Genomic DNA, 14,152 nt, shown 5'->3' on the forward strand with positions numbered 1-14,152 from the left:
GCTGTTCAAGAAATGTATACACTTTCAAAAGAATGTGATTATCCTTCAAAGTAAAGCTTGTACAGAGAAAAGGAACACTGATATAACTTCTAACAAGTCGTTGACATGTCGCAAACAACTGCTTCACTTTATCAAGAAACACATGTGTGTTAGTTACTAAAGCTTTTCAGGAAATGAATATACTTTCAAAAGAATGTGATTATCTTTCAAAGTAAATCTTGTACCTAGAAAAGGAATATTGACCTCACTTCAAACAACACTTTGACATGTTGCAAACAACTGCTTCTCCTTACCAAGTAACACAAGTGCGTTTCTAACTAAAGCTTTTCAGGAAAGAATACAATTTCAAAATAGCATGATTATCTTTCAGTGTAAAGCTTTTACAGAGAAAAGGAACACTGATCTCACTAATAACAATACTTTGACATGTCGCAAAAAATGGCCTCTCTTTACAGAGAAACACATGTGCATTTCTTACTAAAGCTATTTATGAAATGAATACACTTTCAAAGAATGTGGTTATCTTTCAAATTAAAGCTTCTACAGAGAAAAGCAACACTGATCTCAGGTCTAATAGGACGTTGACATGTCGCAAACAACTGCTTCTCATTACCAAGTAACACATGTGCGTTTCTTACTAAAGCTTTTAAAGAAATGAATACACCTTTAAAAGAATGTGATTGTATTTCAAAGCAAAGCTTCTACAGAGAATGGAACACTGATCTCACTTCTAACAATACTTTTACATGTCGCAAACAACTGCTTCTCTTTACAGAGAAACACTTGTGCGTTTCTTACTAAAGCTATTAATGAAATGAATACACTTTCAAAAGAATGTGATTATCTTTCAAAGTAAAGCTTGTACAGAGAAAGTTACACTGATCTCACTTCTAAAAATACTTTGACATGTCGCAAACAACGGCTTCTCTTTACCAATAAACACATATGTGTTTCTAACTAATGCTTTTCAAAAAATGTATACACTTTCAAAAGAACTTGATTATCCTTCAAATTAAAGCTTGTACAGAGAAAGGGAACACTGATATCACTTCTAACCAGATGTTGACATGATGCAAACAACTGCTACTCTTTACCAAGAAACACATGTGTGTTAGTTACTAAAGCTTTTCTGGAAATGAATATACTTTCAAAAGAATGTGATTATCTTTAAAGGAAAGCTTCTACAGAGATAAGGAATATTGAACTCACTTCAAACAATACCTTGACATGTCCTAAACAACAGCTTCTCCTTACCAAGTAACACAAGTGCGTTTCTAACTAAAGCTTTTCAGGAAAGAATACACTTTCAAAAGAACGAGATTATATTTCAAAATGAAGCTTGTACAGAGAAAAGGAACACTGATCCCACTTCTAACAGACATTTGACATGTCACAAACAACTGCTTTTCTTTACAGAGAAAGACATGTGCTTTTCTTACTAAAGCTTTTAATAAAATGAATACACTTTCAAAAGAATGTGGTTATCTTTCAATGTAAAGCTTCTACAGAGAAAGGTACACTGATCTCACTTGTAAAAATACTTTGATATGTCCCAAAGAAATGCTTCTCTTTACAGAGAAAGACATGTGCATTTCTTACTAAAGCTATTTATAAAATGAATACACTTTCAAAAGAATGTGATTATCTTTCAAAGTAAACTTGTACAGAGAAAGGTACACTGATCTCACTTCTAACGATACTTTGATGTGCTGCAAACAACTGCTTCTCTTTACCAAGAAACACAAGTGCGTTTCTAACTTAAGCTTTTCAAGGAAAACTACACTTTCAATATAATGTGATTATCTTTCAAAATAAAGCTTGTACAGAGAAAAGGAACACTAATCTCACTTCTAACAATACTTTGACATGTCACAAACAACTGTTTCTCTTTACTAAGAAACACATGTACGTTTCTAAATAAGCTTTTCAGGAAATGAACACACTTTCAAAGCAATGTTATTATCTTTCAAAGTAAAGCTTGTACAGAGAAAAGGAATACTTATCTCAGTTCTAACAATACTTTGACAGGTCGCAAACAACTGCTTCTCTTTACAGAGAAACACTTGTGTGTTTCTTAAAAGAATTTCATGCAATAAATACACTTTCAAAAGAACATGATTATCTTTCAAAGCAAAGTTTTACAGAGAAAAGGAACACTGTTCTCACTTCTAACTATACCTTTACATATCCCAGACATCTGCTCCTTTTTTCAGAGAAACACATGTGCATTTTACACTAAAACATTTTATGAATTTATTACACTTTCCAAAGAATGTGATTATCTTTCAGAGTAAAGTTTGTACAGAGAAAAGGAACACTGTTCTCACTTCTTAACAATACTTTGACATTTTCCAAACAGCTGCTTCTCTTTTCATAGATAAAAATGTGCGTTTCTCAATAAATCATTTCATGAAATTATACACTTTCAAAAGAATGTGATTATCTTTTAAAGTAAAGATTGTACAGAGAAATGGAACACTGTTCACACTTCTAACAATACTTAGTCTTGTCGGAAAGAACTGCATCTCTTTTTAGAAAAACACATGTGTGTTTCTCACTAAAGCATTTCATGAATTTATACACTTTCAAGAGAATGTGATTATCTCTCTAAGTAAGGTTTGTACAGAGAAAAGTAACACTCTTCTCAATTCTTAACAATACTTTGACATGTTCCAAAGAACTGCTTCTCTTTTCAGAGATACACATGTGCGTTTCTCACTAAACCATTTAATGAAATATTTTTTAAAAATATTTATTTATTTATTATGTATACAATATTCTGTCTGTGTGTATGTCTGAAGGCCAGAAGAGGGCACCAGACCTCATTACAGATGGTTGTGAGCCACCATGTGGTTGCTGGGAATTGAACTCAGGACCTTTGGAAGAACAGGCAATGCTCTTAACCTCTGAGCCATCTCTCCAGCCCCCTATTTAATGAAATTATACACATTCAAAAGAACGTGATTTGCTATCAAAGTAATGATTGTACAGAGAAAAGGAACACTGTTCTCACTTCGAACAATACTTTTTCCGGTCGCAAAGAACTGCACCTCTTTTCAGAGTAACACATGTCCGTTTCTCAATAAAGCATTTCATGATATTATATACTTTCAAAAGAACGTGATTATCTTTCAAAATAAAGTTTGTACAGAGAAAAGAAACACTGTTGTCACTTCAAGCAACACTTTTACATGTCCCAAAAAACTGCTACACATTTCAGAGAAACACATGTGCTTTTCTCACTAAAGCATTTAATGAAATTATAAACTTTCAAAATAAGGTGATTTTCTTTCAAAGTAAATATTGTACAGACAAATGGAACAATGTTCTCACTTCTAACAATACTTTGTCATGTCGAAAACAACTGCTTCTCTTTTCAGAGATACACATGTGTGTATCTTACTAAACCATTTCATGAAATTATTCACTTTGAAAAGAATGCAATTTTCTTTTAGTAAAGATTGTAAAGAGAAAAGCAATACTGTACTAACTTCTAACAATACTTTGTCGAGTCTCAAACAACTACCCCTCTTTTCAGAGAAACACGTACATTTCTCACTAAAGCATTTCATGAAAATATACACTTTCAATGAACATGATTTTCTTTCAAATTAAAGCTTGCACAAAGAAAAGCAAAACAGAACTCACTTCTAAGTCTTCTTTGACATGTTCCAAACTTGGTATCTTCCAAACAACTGCTTCTCTTTTTAGACAAACACATGTCTTTTTCTCAATAAAGCATTTCATAAAATTATACACTTTCAAAAGAACGTTATTATCTTTTAATGTAAAGTTTGTACAGAGAAAAGAAACAGTCTTCTCACTTCTAACAATACTTTTATATGTCCCACACAACTGCTTCTCTTTTCAGAGAAACACATGTGCGTTTCTCACTAAACCATTTCATGAAATTATACACTTTCAAAAGAATGTGATTTTCTTTTAAAGTTTGTACAGATAAATTGAACACTGTTAATACTTGTAACAGTACTTTGTCATGTTGCAAACAACTGTCCCTCTTTTCAGAGAAACACATGTGCATTTCTCACTAAAACATTTCACGAAAGTGTACGCTTTTAAAACAATGTGATTTTCTTTCAATTAAAGTTTGTACAAGAAATGGAACACTGTTCTCACTTCTAACAATACTTTTTCATGTTGCAAACCACTCCTTCTCTTTACAAAAATCACATGTGCATTTCTCACTAAAGCATTTCAAGAAATTATACACTTTCAAAAGAACGTGATTATCTTTCAAAGTAAAGTTTGTACAGAGAAAAGGAACACTGTTCTCACTTTTAACAATACTTTTATATGTTCCAAGCAACTGCTCCTCTTTTAAGAGAAACACATGTGCATTTCTCATTAAAGCATTTTATGAAATTATACATTTTTAAAATATTGTGATTTTCTTTCAAAGTAAAGCTTGCACAAAGAAAAGTAAACAGAACTCACTTCTAAGTCTTCTTTGACATGTTCCAAATATGATATCTTCCAAACAACTGATTCTCTTTTCAGAGAAACACATGTCTGTTTCTCAATAAAGAATTTCATGAAATTATACACTTTCAAAAGAACGTGATTATCTTTCAATGTAAAGGTTTTACAGAGAAAAGAAACAGTCTTCTCACTTCTAACAATACTTTTACATGTCCCACACAAATGCTCCTCTTTTCAGAGAAACACATGTGCGTTTCTCCCTAAATCATTTCATGAAATTATACACTTTCAAAAGAATGTGATTTTCTTTTAAAGTAAAGATTGTACAGATAAATTGAACACTGTTAATACTTGTAACAATACTTTGCCATGTTGCAAACAACTGCACATCTTTTCAGAGAAATACATGTGAGTTTCTCACTAAAACATTTCATGAAATTATCCACTTTCAAAAGAACGTGATTATCTTTCAAAGTAAAGTTTGTACAGAGAAAAGGAACACTGTTCTCACTTCTAACAATACTTTGACATGTTCCAAACAACTGCTTCTCTATTTAGAGATACACATGTGCATTTCTCACTAAACCATTTCATGAAATTATTCACTTTCAAAAAAATGTGATTTTTATTCAAAGTAAAGATTGTACAGAGAAAAGGAACACTGTACTCACTTCTAACAGTACTTTGTCATGTCGAAAACAACTGCGCTTCTTTTCAGAGGAAAACATTTACTTTTCTCACCAAAGAATTTCATGAAATTATACACTTTCAAAAGAATGTGATTATCTTTCAAAGTAAAGTTTGAACAAAAAAAAAGAAACACTCTTCTCACTTCTAAAAATACTTATAAATGTCCTAAACAACTGCTCCCCTTTTCAGAGAAACACATGTGCGGTTCTCACTAAATCATTTCATGAAAATATACACTTTCAATGAATATGATTTTCTTTCAAAGTAAAGCTTGCACAAAGAAAAGCAAAACAGAACTCTCCTCTAACTCTTCTTTGCCATGTTCCAAACAACTGCTTCTCTTTTCAGAGAAACACATGTGTGTTTCTCACTAAAACATTTCATGAAATTATATGCTTTGAAAGAATATCATAATCTTTCAAAGTAAAGTTAGTACAGAGCAAAGGAACACTGTTCTCACTCCTAACAATACTTTGACATGTTCCAAACAACTGCTTCTCTTTTCAGAGATACACATGTGCGTTTCTCACTAAATCATTTTATGTAATTATTCACTTTCAACAGAATGTGATTTTCTTTCAAAGTAAAAATTGTACAGAGAAAAGGAACACTGTACTCACTTCTAACAATACTTTGTCATGTTGCAAACAACTGCCCATCTTTTCAGAGAAAAACATTTACTTTTCCCACCAAAAGACTTCATGAAATTATACACTTTCAAAAGAACGTGATTTTCTTTTAAATAATCTTGCAGAAAGAACAGAAAAACAGAACTCACTTATTACTCTTCTTTGAAATGCTCTAAACTAGACATGTTCCAAACATTTGCTTCTGTTTGAAGAGAAACACATGTGCATTTCACACTAAAGCATTTCATGAAATTATACACTTTCAGAAGGTAAAGATAGTACAGAGAAATGAAACACTGTTCATACTTCAAAAAATACATTGTCATGTCACACACAACTGCCCCTCTTTTCAGAGAAACACAGGGAGTTTGTCACTAAAGCATTTCATGAAATTATACACTTTCAAAGAACGATTATCTTTCAAAGTAAAGTTGTACAGAGAAAAGGAACACTGTTCTCACTTCTTAACAATACTTTGACATGTTCCAAACAACTGCTTCTCTTTTCAGAGATACACATGTGCATTTCTCACTAAACTTTTTCATGAAATTGTACACTTTCAAAACAACGTTATTTTCTTTCAAATAAAGTTTGTACAGAGAAAAGGAACACTGTTCTAACTTCTAACAATTCTTTGTCTGCTTGCAAAGAACTGCTCCTCTTTTCAGAGAAACACACGTGCATTTCTTACTTAAGCATTTCATGAAATTATACACTTTCAAAATAACGTGATTATCTTTCAAAGTAAAGTTTGAACAGAGAAAAGATACCCTGTTCTAAATTCTAAAAATACTTTTAAATGTCCTAAACAACTGCTCCTCTTTTCAGAAAAACACATGTCAATTTCTCACTAAAGCATTTCATGAAATTATTCACTTTCCAAAGAACATGATTTTATTTCAAAGAAAAGCTTGAACAAAGAAAAGCAAAACGGAACTCACTTCTAACTCTTTTTTGAGATGTTCCAGACTTGTCATCTTCCAAATGTTGTCATTCGAAAACTACACTGTTCTTACTCTAACAACTTTGTCATGTTGAAAACTACTTCTTCTCTTTTCAAAGAACAACATGTGCATTTCTGACTTAAAGCATTTCATGAGATTATACACTTTCAAAAGAACATGATTATCTTTCAAATAAAGTTTGTATAGAGAAATGGAACACAGTTCTCACTTCTAATACACTTTCAAAAAACGTGATTATACTTCAAATTTAAGCTTATACAGAGAAAAGGAACAGTGCTCTCACTTCTAACAATCCTTTGACATATCCCAAACAACTGCTTCTCTTTTCAGAGAAATGCGTGTGCGTTTCTCACTAAAGATTCTCATGAAATTAGCACACTTTCAAAGAATGTGATTATCTTTCAAAGAAAACTTCTACAGAGAAAAGTAACAATGCTCTCATTTCTAACAAACCTTTGACATGTCCCAAACAACTGGTTCTTTTTTCAGAGAAATGCATGTGGGTTTCTCACTAAAGCATTTTGTGAAATTAATACACTTTATAAAAAAACGTCATTATCTTTCTAAGAAAAGCTTCTAAAAAGAAAAGTAACACACTCTCACTTCTATCATTCCTTTGACATGTCCCAAACAATTGCTTCTCTTTTCACAGAAACACTTTCAAAGAAACTGATTATCTTTCAATTAAAGCTTGTACAAAGAAAAGTATAAATTCTCTCACTTCTAACAACCCTTTGACATGTGCTGAACAACCGGTTCTCTTTTCAGAAAAACGCATCTACGTTTCTGACTAAAGCTTCTCATGAAATTAGTATATTTTCAAAACAATGTGATTACCTTTAAAAGTAAAGCTTCTACAGAGAAAAGTAACAATGCTCACACATCTAACCAACCTTTGACATGTCTTAAACAACTGCTTCTTTTTCAGAGAAACACATGTGGGTTTCTCAATGAAGCATATTGTGAAATTAATACACTTTAGAAAGAACGCCATTATCTTTCAAAGTAAAGCTAGTAAAGAAAAAAGCAACTCTACACTCAATTCTAACAATACTTATAGATATCTCTAACAACTGATTCTCTTTCAGAGAAACATGTGTGCGTTTCTCACTAGAGATTTTTATGCAATTAATACACTTTCAAAAGAACGTACTCCTTCAAAATCAAGCTTGTACAGAGAAAAGGAACACTGCTCTCACTTAAGCAATCCTTTGACATGTCCCAAACAACTGCTTCTCTTTTCAGAGAAACACATGTGCATTTCTCACTAAAGCTTCTCATAAAATAGTACACTTTCAAAAGATCGTGATTATGTCTCAAAGGAAATCTTCTACAGAGAAAAGTAACAACGTTCTCACTTCTATCAATCCTTTGACACATCCCAAACAATTGCTTCTCTTTTCAGAGAAACAAATGTGCATTTCTCATGAAAACTTTCCATGAAATTAATACAATTTTAAAACACTGTGATTAGCTTTCAAAGTAAAACTTGTACAAAGAAAAGCTAAAGGCTCTCACTTCTAACAATGCATGGACATGGCTGTAACAACTGCTTCTCATGAAATTAATACAGAGAAAATGAAAACTGCTCTCACTTCTAACAATCCTTTGTCATGTCCCCAAAAAATTCTTCTCTTTTCAGAGAAATACATGTGCTTTTCTCACTAAAGCATTTCATTAAATTAATACACTTTCAAAAGAACATGATTATTGTCCATATTCAAGCTTGTACAGAGAAAGGGAACACTGCTCTCACTTCTAATAATCCATTGACATGTCCCAAATGATTCTTCTCTTTACAAAGAAACACATATGTGTTTCTTACTAAAGCTTTCATGAAATTAATACACTTTCAAAAGAACATGATTATCTTTCAAAGTAAAGCTTCAATGGAGAAAAGGAACAATGGTCTCGCTTTTAACAATGCTTTGACATGTCACAAACAACTGCGTTTTTTTGAGAGAAACACATGTGCTTTTCTCACTAAAGCTTCTCATGAAATTAGTACACTTTCAAATAAATGTGATTGTCTTTCAAAGAAAAACTTCTACAGAGAAAAGTAACAATGCTCTCCCCTGTAACAATGGTTTCCCAATGCCCAAAGTACTGCTTATCTTTTCAGAGAAACACAAGTGCGTTTCTCATTAAAGCATTTCGTGAAATTAATACACTTTAAAAAGAACGTCATTATCTTTCAAAGTAAAGCTTATACAGAGAAAAGGATTTCAGCTCTCACTTCAAACTATCCTTTGACATGTCCTAAACAACTGCTTCTCTTTTCAGAAAAACACCTGTGTGTTTCTCACTAAAGCTTTTCGTGAAATTAATACACTTTCAAAAGAATGTGATTATCTTTCAATGTAAAGCTTGTACAGAGAAAAGCCCACCGCTCTCACTTCTAACAATGCTTTGCCATTTCCCAAACAACTGCTTCGCTTTTCAGAGAAATACATGTGCATTCCTCACTAACAGTTTTCATGAAATATATACAATGTCAAAAGAATGTGATGATGTTTCAAAGGATAGCTTGTACAGAGACAAGCCCAATGCTGTCATTTCTAACAATGCTTTCACATGGCCGAAACACCTGCTTTTTTTTTGTCAGAGAAACACATGTGCCTTTCTCACTAGAGCTTTTTATGAAATTAATACACTTTCAAAAGAACGTGATTATCTTTCAAAGTAAAGCTTGTACAGAGAAAAGCAACTCTACACTCAGTTATATCTATACTTTTACATGTCCCAAACAACTGATTCTCATTTCAGAGAAACACATGTGCGTTTCTGACTAGAGATGTTTATGAAATTAATACACTTTCAAAAGAACATGATTATGCTTCAAATTCAAGCTTGTATAGAGAAAAGGAACACTGCTCTCACTTCTAACAATCCTTTGACATGGCACAAACAACTGCTTCTCTTTTCAGAGAAACACATGTGCATTTCTCATTAAAGCTTCTCATGAAATTAGTGCACTTTCAAAAGAATGAGATTATCTTTCAAATTAAAGCTTCTACAGAGAAAACTAACAACGTTCTTACATCTAACAATGTTTTGACATATCACAAACAACTGCTTCTATTTCAGAGAAACACATGTACGTTTCTCACTAAAGCATTTCGTGAAATTAATACACTTTTAAATGAAAGTCATTATCTTTCCAAGTAAAGTTTGAACTGAGAAAAGGAACTCTACACTCAATTCTAACAATCCTTTGACATGTCCCATACAACTGCTTCATTTTTCAGAAAAACACATGTGCGTTTCTGACTAGAGCGTCTCATTAAATTAAAACACTTTCAAAGAACGTGATTATCTTTCAAAGTAAATCTTGCACAGAGAAAAAGAATAAGGCTCTCACTTCTAACAACCCTTTGAGATGTCCCAAAAATTGATTCTCCTTTCAGAGAACCACATGCACGTTTCTCACTAAAGCTACTCATAGAATTAGTACACTTTTTAAAAGAACAAGATTATCTTTCAATGTAAAGCTTGTTCAGAGAAAAGGATCTCTGCTTTTACTTCTAACTATCCTTTGACATGCCCCAAAAAACTGCTGCTCTTTTCAGAAAAACACTTGTGATTCTCAATAAAGCATTTCATAAAACTTATACACTTTCAAAAGAACATGATATCTTTCAAAGTAAAGCTTGTACAGAGAAAAGCCCACTGTTCTCACTTCTAACAATGTTTTGCCATTTCTCAAACAATTGCTTCTCTTTTCAGAGAATCACATATGCGTTTCTAACTTAAGCTGTTCATGAAATTCATGCACTATCTAAAAAACTGATTATCTTTCAAAGTTAAGCTTGTATAGAGAAAAAGAACACCGATCTCACATCTAACAATCCTTTGACATAGCCTAAACAACTGCTTCTTTTTTCAAAGAAACACATGTGCGTTTCTCAGAAGAGATTTTCAGGAAATTAATACATATCCAAAAAACGTGATTATCCTTAAATTCAAGCTTGTACACAGAAAAGGTATTGGCTCTCACTTCTCACAATGATTTGAAATTTCCCGAAACAACTACTTCTCTTTTCAGGGACAAACATGTGCGTTCCTCATTAAAACTTCTCATGAAATTCATACACTTTCAAAGAAAGTGATTATCCTTCAAATTCAATCTTGTACACAAAAAAACGAATGGCTCTTCTAAAAATCCTTTGATATTTCCCAAACAAGTGCTTCTATTTCAGAGAAATACATGTGTGTTTCTTACTAGAGCTTTTCATGAAATTAATACACTTTCAAAAGAGCATGTGTATCTTTCAAATCATAGGTTATACAGAGAAAAGCAACTCTATACTCAATTCTATCAATATTTTAAATGTCCCAAACAACCGATTCTCTTTTCAGAGAAACACTTGTGTGTTTCTCACTAGAGATTTTCATGAAATTAATACACTTTCAAAAGTACCTGATTATCCTTCAAATTCAAACATGTACACAGAAAAGGTAAAACTCTCACTTCTCAAAATGCTTTGACATTTCACAATACAACTGCTGCCGTTTTCAGAGAAACACATGTGCGTTTCTCACTAAAGCTTCTCATGAAATTCATACAATTTCCAAGAAACTGATTATGCTTCAAATTCAAGCTTGTACACAGAAATGCTAATGGCTCTCTCTTCTAACAATCCTTTTACATGACCCAAAGAAATGCTTCTCTTTTCTGAAAAACACATGTGCGTTTCTCACTAACGATTTTCATGAAATTAATACACTTTCAAAAGAATGTATTATCTTTCAAAGTAAAGCTTGTACAGAAAAAAGCACACTGCTCTCACTTCAAACAATGTTTTGACATGTCCCAAACAACTGCTTCTCTTTTCAGAGAAACACATATGCATTTCTCACTAAAGCTTCTCATGAAATTAGTACACTTCCAAAGAGCATGATTATCTTTCAAAGTAAAGCTTCTACAGAGAAAAGAAACAACGCTCTCAATTCTAACAGTCCCAAACAATTGCTTCTCTTTTCAAAGAAACACATGTGCATTTCTCACTAAAGCTTCTCATGAAATTAATACACTATCAAAAGAATGAGATTATCTTTCAAAGTAAAGCTGTACAGAGAATAGCCCACTGTTCTCACTTTTAACAATGCTTTAACATGACTCAAACAATTGCTTCTCTTTCCAGAGAAACACATGTGCGTTTCTCACTAAAGCATTTCATTAAATTAATGCACTTTAAACAGATCGTCATTATCTTTCAAAGTAAAGCTTGTACAGAGAAAAGGATCTCGGCTCTCACTTTGAACTCTCCTTAGACATGTCCCAAACAACTGCTTCTCTTCTCAGAAAAACTCTTGTGTTTTTCTCACTAAAGCTTTTCATGAAATTAATACACTTTCAAATGAACGTGATTATCTTTCAAAATAAAGCTTGTACAGAGAAAAGCTCACTGCTCTCACCTCTAACAATGCTTTGCCATGTCCCAAACAACGGCTTCTCTTTTCAGAGAAATACGTGTGCGTTCCTCACTAAAGCTTTTCATGAAATATATGCAATTTCAAAACAATGTGATGATGTTTCAAAGGAAAGCTTGTACAGAGTAAAGCCCACTTCTATCATTTCTAACAATGCTTTCACGTGGCCAAAACAACTGCTTTTCTTGTCAGAAAAACACATGTGCATTATTCACTAGAGCTTTTCATGAAATTAATACACTTTGAAAAGAACATGGTTATCTTTCAAAGTAAAGCTTGTACAGAGAAAAGAAACTCTAGACTCGATTCTAACAATACTTTTACATGTCCCAAACAACTGATTCTCATTTCAGAGAAACACGTGTGCGTTTCTGACTAGAGATGTTTATGAAATTAATACACTTTCAAAAGAACATGATTATGCTTCAAATTCAAGCTTGTAAAGAGAAAAGGAACACTGCTCGTGCTTCTAACAATCTTTTGAAATGTCCCAAACAACTACTTCTCTTTTCAGAGAAACACATGTGCATTTCTCAATAAATCTTCTCATGAAATTAGTACACTTACAAAAGAACGTGATTATCTATCAAAATAAAGCTTTTACAGAGAATACCAAAACTTCTCTCACTTCTAACAATCCTTTGACATGTCCCAAACAAATGTTTCTCTTTCCAGAGAAACACATGTGCGTTTCTCACTAAATGATACAGAGAAAAGGAACACTGCTCTAACTTCAGCATGATTATGTTTCAAAGTAAAGCTTTTACAGAGAAAAAGAACAATGCTCTCACTTATAATCCTAGTACTTGAGACCCTGAGATAAGTGTACCATCAAACGGGTTTGCTCAGTTAGACTGTTCAAAACTAAAAATGTCATGTACTGAGAACGCTGGAAGTACAGTGGGCTGGGAAGGTCTCCACATCTCTTGAATTTGTAAAAATTGCCTAATCTGGAAAATGGTCCTCATGCAAGTGATTGGGAATGCTGACATGAGAGAACCCTCAATTATGCAGGTGTGCCTTAAACATCACCATAGGTACCACTGTAAGATAGAGGTAAACGGAGAATTCATGCAGATAGGAAGATGATGACTTAGGGACCAGAGAGATGCACAACATTTGAAGAACATAGTGCTCTTCCATAGGGCCCAGGTTTAGTTCCCAGAGCCTACATGGGTAGCTTACAACCATCTCTAACTCCAGTTCCAGCAGATCTGACACCCTCTTCTGACCTGAGGATATCAGGTACACATGTGGTACACATAAACTTAACATACACATAAAACTTAAAAAAAAAGCTGGGCAGTGATGGCACACACCTTCAATCCCAGCACTCGGGAGGCATATCTCTGTGAGTTCAAGGCCAGCCTAGTCTACAAAGAGAGTTCCAGGGTAGCCAACACTACAAAGGGAAACCCTATCTTGGAAGAAAAAACACAAACCAACAAACAAAAAGGAAAAAAAGAAAAAAGAAAAGACAGAGAGAGGGGAGAAAATAGAAGGATGTGGTGGCAATTTATAATTCTAATTTTTGGAGGCAATATTTTGAGTTTGAGGTGAGCTTAGGTTATGTATTATTATGAGCCCTGGATGCTGGGGCCAGAGGATCTTCAATTCAAAACCAGCATGGGATACAAATATAGCCTTAAAAAGGAAGAAAAAAGAGGATGCAGAAAAAAGACAGTAAGAAGATGAAGGTAGAGATTAGAGTGATGTGGACATAAACCCACATAAGCTATCACCCATAAAAGCTGGGAAAAAAAACAGATTCTTCCTGAGTCCTTTGGCAAGCACATATTTATTGACTCTTAGATTACATTTGGAGGTATGAGAGAAAAAAATAATTATTATTTGTTGCGGGACAATTGTATATATTCGGTCAATCATGTTTTATTTTTTCATGTTGTCATTTGTTTATTATATTCATAATCATCTCTGGATACACAAAACAGGTAAGGGGTTAGAGGTGGGAAGATTCATGGTCTTTGGGGGGTT

The sequence above is a fragment of the Chionomys nivalis genome, chromosome 23, assembly GCF_950005125.1.
Source record: "Chionomys nivalis chromosome 23, mChiNiv1.1, whole genome shotgun sequence".
Lineage (NCBI taxonomy): Eukaryota > Metazoa > Chordata > Mammalia > Rodentia > Cricetidae > Chionomys > Chionomys nivalis.